General features: G+C 46.6%; 1 protein-coding gene across 2 annotated transcripts in view; it reads right to left on the bottom strand.

Annotated features, from left to right (window-relative positions):
- The window catches only part of LOC144774269 (uncharacterized), a 592,191-nt gene extending 581,078 nt beyond the window's left edge, over positions 1-11,113 (bottom strand). Inside the window, exon 1 of one of the 2 annotated variants that reach the window (XM_078659178.1) lies at positions 10,780-11,113. The gene's annotated coding sequence lies outside the window, so the exon portion shown is untranslated. The remainder of the gene's footprint in view (positions 1-10,779) is intronic. The other variant, XM_078659179.1, reaches the window with a different exon arrangement.
- Between the last annotated feature and the right edge of the window lie 2,467 nt (positions 11,114-13,580).

Below are 13,580 nucleotides of genomic sequence, written 5' to 3'. Positions count from 1 at the left end.
ATACTATAATAATTGTGCGGAGTGTAATTTGCAGTATGTGCTACTCTGCTTTATTCACATTTACCTCAACTTTTTGTCTTACCGCTAAGTTAGGCTAAATGCACTAACCCCAAGGAAGAGAAGGGAGTGTTTTCTGCTTTTACAAAATATACAGAATGGGCCAAGAAAGGCTTATAAGAAAGGAACTGTGACCAAGAAGTAAAAATGGCACTTCCCAAAGGGAAACTAACATAAAAATTCCTTGGATGAGCACAAGGGACAAGCCTAGCCCTTGGTTCAAGATTGTTTTCTTGTCGGGGACATAATGCAGTAATGGACATGGTAATTAAAGCAGCCATTTCAAGGCCCTCTTAACTCTGACTTGCGTATACAGCATGCCTGAACCCAAAGAAATGTTAAGGTTCCGCTGATTTAATCGTAAACAGCATCCCCACTCAGCACACAATAGGGTTGAAAACCCCTTCTCTTACCAATCTTTCAAAACAACTTTAAATCTTTTTTTGAAACATTTCCTTTTTTATTGTATTCCTTGTCACAATGTTACATCACATTTGTGAACTAGTTTTTAATCATTCCTTTTCATACAAGAACATTTTCATCTGTAACATTTTTGGTTCATTTGGAATGTATTCCCATATTCCTGATGCACTTCAGGACCAAGCCCTTCCCAGGGGAATAATTCTGAAAAACCAATATACGTATAATGACTCAAGAGGTCTCAATACTCCTTAAACGATTATTATTAAAGCAGTGTTCAGTTACATAGACTGCTCAAAAGGGTTTCCGAGAACAATGTGTAACGATTCATTAAAATTAAGTACTTCGCGAGGGATTTGTTCTGCATGCCTTATTTGGCTGATGTGAACCACATATAGAATTGAAGATATGTGCAGGGTGATTATTGTCTTTCTCACCAGGATTACACTACACTTGCGCGAGTCTATGCTTGTCACATTATAGTTTTGTGTAGAAAAATATGACAAAGTATTCATGCTAAATAAACGTGCATCCCAGTTTTTACATGCTGGTTAGTGCGGTCACCCTCGATGTGCTCAGAGCTACTACTGCAAAAAACATACCGACAAAATAACGATGGCGAATTTCGGTATCAGTAAAAGCGGTGCACCACTCCAAACATGAATTAATCTGCATGGAAAAAAGTTATCAAGAATCATTACCTTGATCCGTGTGTTTATAAGTTCACGGTCTGTACATGCTCAAATGCGTGAGTCTTACCTTTTGTAATCAGTGTAGTTAATCTTGCGGAGCTCATAGTATCACGGTCCTTAGGTGTGAACACCCCCAGCGTGATCGATATGTGGCAGGAAACCCGGCGAAATGCGGAACTTAAAAAGGTAAGTCAAAAACGGTCACCTTCTTAGAACTTGCACGAAGCTTGAAAGGCAAACATGCACTGCGGTGTCCATATTCAAATGAGTGAGCAATGAGTTCTAAGCATGCATTTAAAAAAACATACTCATTATTTTAGGATGTTGTACTATGTAAGTGAGGGAGCAGTCACAAAAAAGAATACCCAATGTTGATATTTGAATTGTTCCCAAGTAATAAAATGGTATACGTGAGGACGCAGTCACAAACTAGAATACCCAATGTTGATATTTGCATTATTCCTGAATAATGAAGCATAGTGAAAAAAATTCCAAATGTGCAAACTTGATCAAACAATGTTATCACAAGAGTAAACAAGGACAGTATTTTAAGTACAGTACAATAATCAAATAATAACTCAATTCTATGTGGTGTTAGATCTGTAGATGTTAAATACCTTCTATTGAATTAAGTAAACACAGTGTGTCTGGTCTACGCTGTTGTAAAACTCTATACTTAAGTCCTAAAATATGCAAAATCCTAAAGTATATGAAATCTATCTGAAGAATAGATCAACAGTCCCCTTCTGTTGAATAAGAGTATTCAAAGGAAACAATTATATTCAACCCGTTCATTGAGTCCGTAAGGATACAGGGCATCCAATTTGTTTTATCCAAAACAGCTCTCGCTGCAATAACCTCTTCCTGTTGTTGATTCCTTGTAGTAGAGGAACCACTTCTAACACCAAGAATCTTAATTGACTGACATTATGTTTGTTGATTGTGAAGTGCAATGCTACTGGTGATTTCTCAAAATGATTTCTGATATTACTTTTATGTTCAGTCAAACAGACTTTAATTTGTCTTTCCATTTTACCCACATATATGAGCCCGCAGGGACGCTTCAAGAGGTATACTAAACTCTTTGACTCGCAGGTCGCTGTTGTGTATAAGCAAATTCATGTCCCTTTAGTGGGATGAGTCATGTTAGTTCCTTTAATGATGTTGTTACAATGCCCACAGTTCAAGCAAGGAATGGTTCCTTTGTGAGTGGTGAACATTGGTTGAGGTGAATTATCCAACAATTCTTTCAAATTCTTAGTGCATTGGTACACAACAAAATGTGGAAGACGGTCAAATATGCCTTTGAAATCTGTCTCATTGCGTATCATAGGACAACATTTTAACATGATCTTTTTGATTTGATAACTCCTCATCGAAAATTTAGATATGAACAATGGTCTGTTGCTTGTGTTATCTCTTTTCTGGCTTGTCAAAAGATTTTTCCTGTCAATTTTTTCAGCTCTTTCAATGGCGTCTTCTATTACTTTTGAGGGATATTTCCTTTCCTTGAATTGGGTAATCATTTTATTTCTGTTTGCTTCATAGCCTTCAGTTTTTGCTGAAATTCGTTTCACTCTTAGTAACTGTGAATAGGGTAAGTGTTTCTTAAGAGCAATTTGGTTACAGCTATTGAAGTGGAGAGTGTTTTTCAATCAATCAATCAATCAAGACATTTATAGAGCGCACTACTCACCCGTAGGGTCTCAAGGCGCTAGGAGGGGGGGGGGGTGCCGTCACTGCTCGAACAGCCAGGTCTTGAGCTTCTTCCTGAAGGAGAGGTGGTCTTGGGTCAGGCGCAGGTCGGTCGGGAGGGAGTTCCAGGTCTTGGCGGCCAGGTAGGAGAAGGACCTTCCTCCTGTTGTCGCTCTTCGGATGCGGGGGACGGCGGCGAGGGCGTGGCTGGTTGATCTGAGGTGGCGCTTGGGAACGTAGAAGTTGATTCGGTTGTTGAGGTAGCTTGGGCCTTGGTCGTGTAGGGCTTTGTGTGCGTGGGTGAGGAGACGGAAGGTGATTCTTTCGTTGACGGGGAGCCAGTGCAGGTCTCTCAGATGTCCGGAGATGTGGCTGTTTCGTGGGATGTCGAGGATGAGTCTGGCTGAGGCGTTCTGGATCCTCTGGAGTCTCTTCTGGATCTTGGCGGTGGTTCCGGCGTAGAGGGCGTTGCCGTAGTCCAGTCGGCTGGTGACGAGGGCCTGGGTGACAGTCTTCCTGGTCTCGGTGGGGATCCACCAGAAGATCTTCCGTAGCATGCGTAGGATGTTGAAGCATGACGAGGAGACGGCGTTGACTTGTCTGGTCATGGAGAGGGAGGAGTCCAGGATGAAGCCCAGGTTGCGTGCGTGGTCCGTTGGTTTGGGTGCGGTGCCCAGGGCGGGGGGCCACCAGGAGTCGTCCCAGGCGGAGGGCGAGGAGCCCAGGATGAGGACCTCCGTCTTGTCTGAGTTCAGTTTCAGGCGGCTGGTCGTCATCCACTCGGCTACATCTCTCATCCCTTCGTGCAGGTTGGCCCTGGCGGTGGCGGGGTCGTTGGTCAGGGAGAGGATCAGCTGGGTGTCGTCGGCGTAGGAGATTATGTTGAGGTTGTGTTGGCGTGCGATGGCCGCGAGGGGGCTCATGTAGACGTTGAAGAGGGTGGGACTCAACGAGGATCCTTGAGGGACGCCACAGATGACTTCGGTGGCCTCTGACTTGTACGGTGGTAGGCGGACTCTCTGTGTTCTTCCGTCGAGGAAGGAGGTGATCCATTCCAGTGCCTTCTCCTGGATTCTGATGTTGCCGAGGCGCTGCACTAGGGTGCGGTGGCAGACAGTGTCGAATGCCGCGGAGAGGTCCAGGAGGATGAGGGCCGCTGTTTCTCCGTTGTCCATCAGGGTTCGGATGTCATCGGTGGCAGCGATGAGGGCGGTCTCGGTGCTGTGGTTGGCTCGGAAGCCAGACTGTGAGGGGTCGAGGGATCCATTCGTCTCGAGGAAGGCAGCCAGCTGTTTGTTGACGGTCTTTTCGATGACTTTGGCCGGGAACGGGAGGAGCGAGATGGGACGGTAATTCTTGAGTTCGGTGGGGTCCGCTGTAGGTTTCTTGAGTAGAGCGCTGAGTTCTGCGTGCTTCCAGCTCTCCGGGAAGGTGGCGGTGTCGAAGGAGGTGTTGATAATGTCCCGCAGGTGGGGTGCGATGACAGCGTCGGCCTTGTTGAAGACGTGGTGAGGGCAGGGGTCGGTCGGAGATCCGGAGTGGACGGAGTTCATTGTGCGGATGGTGTCTTCGGTGCTGATCGGAGTCCAGGCGCGGAGGGTGGTGGTGGGTGGCGTTGCTGCGGTTGTGGCGTGCGTTGGTTGGATGCTGAAGCTGTTGTGTATGTCCGCGATCTTGTTGTGGAAGTAAGACGCGAGGGAGTTGCAGAGGTCTTGCGACGGGGTGATGTCGTTGTTTCCGACGTTGGGGTTGGAGAGCTCTTTCACGATGTTGAAGAGTTCCTTGCAGTTGTGTGCGTTGTTGTCCAGCCGGTCCTTGTATGTATTTTTCTTGGTGGCGCGGATCAGTTGGTGGTGTTTCCGGGTGGCGAGCTTGAGGGTGGTCATGTTGTCCATTGTTGGTTCCCTTCTCCATACTTTCTCGAGGGTTCGGCAGTTCTTCTTGGAGCTCTTGAGTTCGTCGGTGAACCATGGGGTTTTTCTGCTGGCGGGTCTGCTGGGCGGGGTCCTCAGAGGGGCGAGTTCGTCCGCGCAGTTGCTGATCCACTTCGTGAGGTTGTCGGCGGCCTGGCTGGGGTTCGCTGAGCCGGCAGGAGGGTGCTGGCTCAGGGAGGCGGTGAGCTGGTCGGCTGTGATCTTGTTCCAGCTTCTTCGGGCAACCTGTTGCTGGTGGTGGTGGATCGTCGTTCTTTTGAAGGTGAAGTGGACGCAGCTGTGGTCCGTCCAGTGGAGTCCTGTTGCGTGGCTGAAGGCGATGTCTTTGCTGGATGAGAAGACGGCGTCGAGTGTGTGTCCGGCGAGGTGGGTGGGGGTGGACACCAGCTGCTTGAGTCCGATGTTGGCGAGGTTGTCGAGCAGGGTGGTGGTGTTGCGGTCGCTGTTGTTCTCAAGGTGGAAGTTGAGGTCCCCCAGGAGGATGTAGTCGGCGGAGGGGAGGGCATGCGGGCTGATGAAGTCGGCGATGTCCTCGCTGAATCGTGTGCGTGGTCCCGGGGGTCGGTAGATCAGGGTGCCTCTGAGGGTGGTCTTCGGGTCGGTGTGGATCTGGAAGTGCAGGTGTTCGGCGGTGGTTAGGGTGTCGTCGGTGTTGGTAGTGATGCGGATGGTGTCTCTGTGGATGATGGCGATGCCTCCTCCCATCTGGTTGGCGGTGCGGTCCCTCCGGGTGATCTTGTAGCCCTCTGGGATGGCGATGGCGATGTCGGGCGCTGAGGAGGCGTTCATCCAGGTCTCCGTGAGGAAGGCGATGTCAGGGGCTGTGGTGTCCAGGAGGTTCCAGAGTTCGATGGCGTGTCTGTGGACGGAGCGGGTGTTGAGCAAGATGCACTTGAGGTGGTTGCTGCTGGTGTTCGGCTTGGCGGGTGCAGGGAAGGTCCGGATGCAGGTGAACTTGCAGGCGTGGCAGCTGAAGGGTCCGTGGGTGTGCTTCGGGGTGGCTCGTTGACATCCCGGGATGCCGCCGGCGTTGAGTGCGATGAGTTCGGCGGTGTTGTAGGTTCGTCGGGTCGGCTTCCGTCGGTGGGGGCCAGGGGTCCTGGCACTGGGCGCGGTCCAGGCGCGGACGGGCGCAGACGGGCTTATCTTTGGCGCGCCTTCGGCGCACAATCGGCGCGCCCGCTGCGCGTGACCGCTGCGCGTTCGCACGGTCGCCATATATGGCGAAGTGCGCGGGGGGGCGGAGCAGCTGGGAGGCGGGAGCGGGGAGGGTACACAAAGAAAAGGGGCGGGGCTAGCGGTGATGGCGGGAAGCGGGGAGCGGGGAGGGATGAGACGGGGACGTAAACAAACGAAGGTGAAGTCAGGCACAAGTGGGGAAAGAAAACAAATCAACAGCAAACAGCACAATACAAATTAGCAGATCACTATGGCAACAATGGGGAGACGGGTGCGTGAAGAAAAAAACGAAGGCGATAACAGGCACAAGTGGGGAAAGAAAAACAACAGCAAGCAGCACAATGCAATACAATACAAATTAGCAGATCACTATGGCAACAACAGACAGGAAGCTGGCACAGACCACGCCGCTCGATGTCAGGGGGCGTGGTCACGCGGCGGGGCCGGGGCAGCGAGGCAGAAGGCGGGGAGGCACACGCAGCAGCTGGTGGCCGTGCGGCGCGGGGGTGTCCCAGAACTGGGTCACACTCACCTGCGTCGCACGGTCGCCATATATGGCCAAGTGCGCGGGGGGGGCGGAGCAGCTGGGAGGCGGGAGCGGGGAGGGTACACAAAGAAAAGGGGCGGGGCTAGCGGTGATGGCGGGAAGCGGGGAGCGGGGAGGGATGAGACGGGGACGTAAACAAACGAAGGTAAAGTCAGGCACAAGTGGGGAAAGAAAACAAATCAACAGCAAACAGCACAATACAAATTAGCAGATCACTATGGCAACAACGGGGAGACGGGAGCGTGAAGAAAAAAACGAAGGCGATAACAGGCACAAGTGGGGAAAGAAAAACAACAGCAAGCAGCACAATGCAATACAATACAAATTAGCAGATCACTATGGCAACAACAGACAGGAAGCTGGCACAGACCACGCCGCTCGATGTCAGGGGCGTGGTCACGCGGCGGGGCCGGGGCAGCGAGGCAGAAGGCGGGGAGGCACACGCAGCAGCTGGTGGCCGTGCGGCGCGGGGGTGTCCCCTATCTGTGCTTTTAATGAAAATATCTGTTTCAAGCCTGTTCCAGTGTCTTCTGATTAATACATCCAAGAATGTGATTTTTTCTGTACTTATCGTGTTAGTAAATTTGATGTGGTCATCGATGTTATGCAATGGTTAAAAAACATAAATAATTCTGATGTTTGGCCTTTCCTTATTAAAAAAATATCATCTATGTACCGCCAGTACACTAATATCTTTTGAGAGCAGTTCTGGTTTGTTAACATGTTATCAATTTCAAATTGGTACATAAAAAGATTTGCGTAGCAAGGTGCTGCGCAATTGCCCACAGATGTTCCAGACAGCTGTAGATAATATTCATCATTCCATCGAAAATAGCTGTGAAACAGCCTGAAGTGAAGTAGTTCTAACAAAAATACTTTCAAATCCTCCTCGATGGGGCGATTTATGAGAAATTATTCAACCGCCTCTATTCCTCGGTTATGGGAAAGGGACGTATACAGTGAACATACATCTATAGTGCACAGCGTCACTATGCTGTCTTCATCAAGTTTAAGGGTGTTGTTTTTGTTTAAAAAATAGGTGGTGTCACGTAAATACGTGGACATGTTCTGCACTATAGGTTGTAAATGTTTGTCTAGATATTTTCCTGTTGGTTCGTGGATTGAATTTTTTGTAGACACATGGGAATTCATGTCCGGAACATCTACGGGCAATTGCGCAGCACCTTGCTAGGCAAACCTTTTTATGTACTGATTTGAAATTGATAACATTTTATCGAACCCAAACTGGTCTCAAACAACATTAGTGTACTGGCAGTACTTAGATGATATTTTTTTAATATGGAAAGGCCAAACATCAGAATTATCTATGTTCTGGAACCAATTGAATAACATCGAAGACCACATCATATTTACTAACACCAATAGTACGGAACAAATCACATTCTTAGATGTATTAATCACAAGACACAGGAACAGACTTGAAACAGATGTTTTTATTAGAAGTACAGAAAGGAACAACACTCTCCACTTCAATAGCTGTCATTAAGAGTGAAAAGAATGTCATCAAAAACTGACTATCGATGAAGCAAACAGAAATAAGATGATTACCAAATTCAAGGAAAGGAAATATCCCTCAAAAGTAATAGAAAAAGCTATTGACATTGCTGAAAAATTGACAGAAAACAACTTTTGACAAGCCAAAAAAGAGATAACACAAGCAACAGACCAGTGTTCGTATCTAAATTTTCGTCGAGGACTTATCAAATCACAAAGATTGTGTTAAAATATTGGCCTATGACACGCAATGAGACTGACTTCAAAGGCATATTTGAAGTTCAAAGTTTGGAATAAAGGAGAGTAACCAGCGTGCCACACGAGCTTTGACTTTTTGTTTGAACCCAAAGAATGTCAATCAGTCTCCCATCGAATACTCTTCTAAATATTTGCACCTTGCTGCAATACATAGCTCCATAACTGAGCAGACCTTCCAAGAATAAGTTCAAGATTTTGTTGCTAATTGGGTGGCATTAAAAAGGACTCTAGCTGAAGAGTATGACAGAGAAGACCAGAGAAAAGAAGACCCAGTACCACAATTAGAAAAATTCAACTGAGAACCTGATGTTGGACCCTCAAGGTGTAATATTCGTTGTAGCAGTACTGTCTGTTTTTACTCTAGCCTGAAAAAGTGTTCTCTTCAAACCATTGCATACCAACATTAGTATTTAACTTATCACAAGAACGGGAAACCCAGTATTCCAAAGAACAAGGGTAATAAAATCATCAAGAACAATGTTCCCCTAAGGATTATTCAATATTTTACTTAGCGCATGATCAAAAAGGCCAAAAACATTAAACACATTTACACAAGTGGCCAGTGTTCTGTATTATTGACAGTCACAATTACACACAAAAAATCCAAATAAATGTAGGTGCTCCAAGTGCCGGCGCAGTCAGTGTAAGTGGAAATATGTGAGCCAAACATAAAGTACATTGACGATATTTAACGTATGTACAAAAGTTCAACCATGGGACAAGATTTTTTTTTAGAAACCAACCGATATAAACATTTACGTTTGTATAGTCCAGCATTCAATGATGTGGGTGGAACCTAGGGAGTTGACGTTTCTACCAATTGAAATTAGTCGCACGGGAACTTCTTAAGGACAGCCAGAAATGGTAGCACCTGACCAAAATTATCTGGTTGTTCCTATTATTTGTCCATGTATCCTGGGCACACTGATCTGTTGCAGATTAAGAATGAAGCAGGCGTGCCAGGGCGGGACTCTAAGCAATGCCGAAATCAGATCTTCGCCCCTCTTTCAACCTCCCCATATACTGAATACATCATCTGCCAAAATGTTTTCCTTATTCTACATTAAAACTTGTATTTCTGTCAGAACAGTATTCTTTTCTATTTTTTTTAGTTCTGCTTATGATTTATGGAGGTGCTCCCTCTCCTCCAAACTCACGGTTCCCCTGCTCTGTTTAGAGAAAGGTGAAGTGCTTTGTTGATGCTGATAGAGCCTCAGCTGGCTCTGTTGGTATATACAAATGACCTGACAGCCCATCCATCAAAGGGCCACCAGGTTAAAAGAATACTTGTGTGCAGTCCAGGTCATTGTTTTTTATTTTCTGAAAAAAACACTCCAGCTGGAGGAGTTTATTTTCAGAAAACAAGAAACTTTGCAGAGTGGGTTCATCAAACAGATGAGCTTAAGTGGCTTCAATGGAAACTAATAGTGGCAAAGCCAATCGACTTTGTCTATGTGGGATTTATTGGTTTTGTCAATGTTTTTTAGATATGTTACACAGCTGTGCGGGCTGTTGTGCAACATGGCTGAAAGTAAAGAAAATAACAATGCAATGAGGTGGCCTGCACTGGAAACAAGTATTAAAAAGTAATGTGTTGGAAAAAAAATGTTTTGCACGAGATTGCATTGGATTACAAAACTGCATCTTTAAGGAGTGGGTTGCAAAACTCAAATAGGATGCTAATTGACAGTGATGACCGAAATGCCAAGAGTACCGCTGCATGTGTACAACATTTCCTAAAATCCATTTAACTTGTCAAGAGCTCTACGTTGTTTTTCTGCCAACCCAAGCTATTTGTTGCAGAACATCATAGTCTAGTAGAAATACAATTTTAGAAATGCATTTAAATCGGCTGTATTCAAATAGAAAACAAGTACTGCCATTTCAACATGCAAAGGCCCACTGTAAACTGCAAGAAATTTCGCTTGCCCTCTTTATGAGCCATTAATTTTATTACAGGATTAAAACATGCACTGGGAAAAAATTAACACGAAATTCAAGAACGTATCCTAAAGATTCACAATTATTTATCAGAAAACAGCAAAGCATGTTACAAAATAAAATGCATTATTTGCTGGGCGCAATACTAATGGTCTGACAACAGCTCAACTTTCCCTGAACAGATGACTCTCGGTGGAAGCAACCACACAGAAGTGGTCCAGTGGTGGAGCGGGAGATATGGCCTGCAAACAGATGCACTCTTGTGGTGTGCATGAATGTAAAAAAAAGTACCACAGTGAATAGCTAGATACTTACTAGCCCTCTAGCTAAAGTAAGTTTCTCCTATTTGCTACTCTGGTTGGGGAACAGTTTAACAAAGTGACTGGACAATATTATACCTGGATATAGGAAAGATAATAGCATGCAGAGTGTCCCTATCCATGCGTTGCCAGGAGCGGCCGTTGGTACTGTGAAGTGGTGGGCGGGAGGAGCGGATAAAACAAAAAAAAGACAAATAAAATATAAATAAAACTGCACTAACCTGCTCCGACGGCCGCCACTTTCCTCCCGATCCTCACGTTCATGTCAAGAACCTGGTGCACACTGCGCAGGCTCCTAGCTCCCAATCCCAGCACTACTCACATGCTGCAGGGAATAGCATTCCCAGAATGTGAGCAGGGCTGGATTAGGTCTGAGTGCCTCGGTTCGGTTCTCAGACCTGGACTGGGAGCCTGTGGTGGTTTAAGGTTGAGAAAGGCTTAGTGCGCATGAAGGTTTGGGCAGCTCTCTGGGGCAGTGCCCACCACTCCCCCCTCCTTCCTGGTGCTGCAGCTGCATCGTCACTGTGGCTGTCCTCGCCCCTCCCTTGGCTCGGCTGGCAGGATGCAAAATAAAATGATAATAAAAACATTTTATCATTTCATAAAATCTTTATTTCGATATGTTTATCATAAAAGACAATCATAATAAAATGGGAAACATAACATTCCATTCATCCAATTCTATTACATACAAATACAACAAGGGATATGATAGTTAACTTAGTCCGTCCATTAGAAGTATAATCTAGTTTAAACAAGCATTAGAAATGCAATAGGTCTCTGATTTTTTTTGAGTTAGAGGTAATGGCATTGTAAATGGCAATGTGTTTTATCCATGTGTTCACCCTGCACACTCATACACTGCAGTCACTGTCACTCCACAGTCACTATCACTCTGCAGTCACTCTGCACTCACTCTGCACTCACAGTTACTCTGGCACTCACTCTGCACTCACAGTCACTCTTGCACTCACAGTCACTCTCGCACTCACAGTCACTCTCGCACTCACTCTGCACTCACAGTCACTCTGCACTCACTCTGCACTCACAGTCACTCTCGCACTCACTCTGCACTCACAATCACTCTGGCACTCACTCTGCACTCACTCTGCACTAACAGTCACTCTCGCACTCACTCTGCACTCACTGTCACTCTGCACTCACTCTCCACTCACTCTGCACTCACAGTCACTCTCACACTCACTCTGCACTCACTGTCACTCTTGCACTCACGCTGCACTCACTCAGCACTCACAGTCACACTCACAGTCACTCTCGCACTCATTCTGCACTCACTCTGCACTCAGTCACTCTCGCACTCACTCTGCACTCACTCTGCACTCACTCTGCACTCACAGTCACTCTGGCACTCACTCTGCACTCACTCTGCACTCACAGTCACTCTTGCACTCACTGTCACTCTGCACTCACTGTCACTCTGCACTCACTCTGCACTCACTGTCACTCTCGCGCTCACTCTGCACTCACTGTCACTCTCGCACTCACTCTGCACTCACTGTCACTCTCGCACTCACGCTGCACTTACTCTGCACTCACAGTCACTCTCGCACTCACTCTGCACTCAGTCACTCTCGCACTCACTCTGCACTCACTCTGCACTCACAGTCACTCTCGCACTCACTCTGCACTCACTCTCACTCTCGCACTCACTCTGCACTCACAGTCACTCTCACACTCACTCTGCACTCACAGTCACTCTCGCACTCACTCTGCACTCACTGTCACTCTGCACTCACTCTGCACTCACTGTCACTCTGCACTCACTGTCACTCTCACACTCACTCTGCACTCACTGTCACTCTCACACTCACTCTGCACTCACTGTCACTCTTGCACTCACTCTGCACTCACAGTCACTCTCGCACTCACTCTGCACTCACAGTCACTCTCGCACTCACTCTGCACTCACTGTCACTCTGCACTCACTATCACTCTGCACTCACTGTCACTCTGCAATCACTGTCACTCTCGCACTCACTCTGCACTCACTGTCACTCTCGCACTCACTCTGCACTCACTGTCACTCTCGCACTCACTCTGCACTCACTACTCTTAGGCTCCGCCTACACTGCTACGCAGTGTGACGTAGGCCTGAGCCCTAAAAAGAAATGCTATATTCACTGTTCTCCACAAGGGACGAATTTCACCACTAAAAGCAGATCTAAATTCTTCTGTCTAACTCATCTCCAAAAAAAGAAAATGCCATCACTCTTTTACTGACATCACTGATTTACTTCATACAAGACTGATTGTATCAAATTGCAAGGCATTAAACATGGATGCCCTAAAGAACCTGGCTAGCAACTCAGCATAATCTGGAGGCCTTTCCATATCTCAGCCTCCTCAGACATAGGAAAACCTTCCCTATGAAACATGCATTCTCGGGCAATGCACCAAAAATCTGAAAATCCCTCCCAATGCTGATATTGTTGACCACCTTGTTCACACTGTTAAAAACAAGCTCAAGGAGTACCCACCAGCTAGATGTTGAATGAAACTGGGGATTTGGGGAGAGGATATGAACTAAACGTCGAGGGCGGTCAGAGGGTTCGAGTCTCGGCTACCACGCTCAACATTCTGTGATACTGGGTAAATCAATTAACCTCCCTGTGCCTAACAAAAAATGAATGTGCCTGTCTGTAACGCAACTGGTGCTCTTGTAAAGTGCTCTGATACCGATACCTTCATGGCAAGTTCACGCTATATAAAACTCTGGGGGAAAAAAGAAAATTGTAGCAAAACTCTCGAAACCCATGACTGGCCTTCTCATTACTCATCGTTCTAGAGCATCCCACAATCCATGTAGACTATGCCCTAATATGTTAACATATGTCTCCAGCATGCTTACGTGTATCTTCTACTTTCTAGAATTTTAATAGAACTATTAAATATTGTTCTCGCACTTGAGAAGCACTATGGCATGAAAAAATGTTGTAGCTGCCAAAAACGATCCCCATGCACATTGGTAAGGGCCAAGCCAGCTGTGGCTAACATCCTGTTT

The sequence above is a fragment of the Lissotriton helveticus genome, chromosome 1_1, assembly GCF_964261635.1.
Source record: "Lissotriton helveticus chromosome 1_1, aLisHel1.1, whole genome shotgun sequence".
Taxonomy (NCBI): domain Eukaryota; kingdom Metazoa; phylum Chordata; class Amphibia; order Caudata; family Salamandridae; genus Lissotriton; species Lissotriton helveticus.
This window is presented reverse-complemented; position numbering and strand designations above follow the sequence as displayed.